The sequence below is a fragment of the Taudactylus pleione genome, unplaced genomic scaffold, assembly GCF_031769625.1.
Source record: "Taudactylus pleione unplaced genomic scaffold, aTauple2 ptg001339l, whole genome shotgun sequence".
In the NCBI taxonomy this organism is placed as follows: domain Eukaryota; kingdom Metazoa; phylum Chordata; class Amphibia; order Anura; family Myobatrachidae; genus Taudactylus; species Taudactylus pleione.
In genome coordinates this window covers 2,537,203-2,539,523 of record NW_028285739.1, presented here as the reverse complement: position 1 = coordinate 2,539,523, position 2,321 = coordinate 2,537,203, and the positions used below count along the sequence as shown (strand labels likewise).

The 2,321-nt window shown below is 46.7% G+C and overlaps 1 pseudogene; it reads right to left on the bottom strand.

The window, feature by feature from the left end:
- Positions 1-740: 740 nt before the first annotated feature.
- LOC148443049 (uncharacterized) lies at positions 741-2,095 on the bottom strand (annotated as a pseudogene).
- Positions 2,096-2,321: the final 226 nt, after the last annotated feature.

Genomic DNA, 2,321 nt, shown 5'->3' with positions numbered 1-2,321 from the left:
CCGGGTCGGAGCTAACACTGACTTTTGAGTGTTTATTATGAATCCCAGGTCTGTTAGTAGTGAAAGGGTTGAGTCTTTGTGTCTCAGTAGGGTGTCGTGGTCTGAGTGTACCATATGTATGTCGTCTAGGTAAATGATACATTGAATGCTTTGCTGACGTAAGTGGGACACTACAGCTTTCATGACCCGTGTAAAGGTGTAGGGAGTGAAAGAGAGGCCAAACACCATAACTTTCCATTGGAATAAGGAGTCTCTCCAAAAAAATCTTAGGAGACGCCTGTGATTCGGATGAACTGATATGGAATGGAAAGCTTCTTTCAGGTCTATCTTTACGCAGAAGCAGTCTTTTGTGAGGAGGTAAGGAATGTCTGGAATACCTTCCACGTGCAAGTGTTTTGGTTTCAAATATTGATTTAAAACTTTGACGTTTAATACCGGTCTTATAGAGCCATCTTGCTTTATTATGGTAAATAAGTTGCTGATCCAGCCTTTTGCCGTCATGTCTGCCAGTTCTATCTTTCCCTGTTGGAGGGCTGTAGTCAGTACCTCGTCTAGCAGAGGGCTGCAATTCCTTGGACGGGGAATATGTCCCGCTTGGTGTGGAAAAGGAATTAGAGGAAGGTTTAACCCTGAACGGATCATTTTCAGCAACCACTTGTCTGTGGTAATCTTTTGCCACTCTAGATATGATTGTTTGAGAGTTTTGTGGAGAGAAGGGAAAGTGGGTGAACTTACCGTAGTTAAGTAATGGGTGAACTTACCGTAATGCCTCTCTTGGCATTGTTCCAAGTTTTAGAGTACAATCCTCTTGGGGTATTGTTGGATTGGTGCACAAAGTCTCCTCTCTGGGGTCTTCTTGTGCCTTGGAAGTCTTGGGTCGAACCTGTGGCTCGTGAAGTCTGACCCCCTTGAGAAAGAAAGGGCCTCTCGAAGGGCTCATTTACTTTTTTGAGGTCTGAAAAGGACTTCCTTGCCTTATGTCTTATTTTAACCTACTCTATAAACTGAGGGTCGAAGAGATCTGCGTCAGTAAGGTTAGGGAATTCTAATGATTTAGGCGCTAGGTCTGCGAGTCCTGCGCCAGTAAGTCATCTGAACCTGCGGGTGTTGGTGATATAATTGAACGTCTGGCCTATTATGAGTGTTGCTCTGCTAATGGCCTTAAGGAGGGCAAGCTTGGATGCCACCAGAGATTCCAGAGAGACGCTGGATTCCCCTTATCGCTCTGCTTTATCTAATACAAAGAGCAGTGGGCCAGCTGCGTCGGATATTTTATATTGAATTTGTCTCATGGTACGTCTGTGGAATCGTTGCGCCTCTTTTCTCCCACTATGGAGGCTAGAGCAGGGTCAATATTAGGAGCAAACAGTGCAGGTATGTCTGGTAGACCCGTGTAGGATCATAACACCAACTCATCTTCTTTGACAAGTGCTGCTCTAAATGCCAGCTGTGCAAATTTTTGGACCTCAGAGTTGCTTTTTAAGGCTCAGTGTGTGGAATATAACTTAGTGGGCGGTATTTCCCCTGCTAAAGCAACCCTGGCCATCTGAATCTCGCTATATTCTCCACATTGGGATGAGGCGGAGGTTCTGGTAATTTCCTCTGATTCCCAGTCTAGGAAAAGTGGCCATGGTCCCTGTGGGAAGTGTGCGACTGTCTGTCAGGTGACCCCACATGCTGAGGGCGGGTACCTTTGTGTTGCCGGCTATGGGCAGAGGTATCTTGCCAGCTATGGGCAGAGGTGATGTGTTTGCTCCGAGCACTATCCTGTTGTCTTCTACGGACAATTCCAGGGAATAAGGGAATGACACCTGAACAGGTCTCCCTGGGACTAAACTTACATTTGAACAGGAAGGTGACTTGTCACAGTGCTGAGGAGGATTTTCTACCCCAGAGTCAGAAGAATCAGAAGTGTCAAAACTTCTGATAGGAAAACGTTTTTTCTTCCTAATATGAATATCCTCTGAAGAGGAGGAAGTAGAGGGGAAAGTCTTGCCCTTTTGTGGGCTCTTTTCCCCTTATAATGCTTATAACTGCAAGCCATGGAGGACATTTGCAGTGAGTCTGTCACATAGACAGATATTGTGTCCTCCATACCAGCGCCGACAGAAAAAAAATCTAAATTCGCGGCTCAGGCGCATGCCCACGTGACCGCGGGCGTGCATGTGACATGAGCGTGCAAGTGACCCGCGGGTGCGCACATGTGCGCGCCGCGTTATTCACAGGCAGAGGAAGTGAAATTCTTTCACTTTCCTCTGCCTCAGCATTTTTGGGAGGCTTGCTGCCTAACCCGAAGAACAAAATAGCTGCTCAGCGGGTCC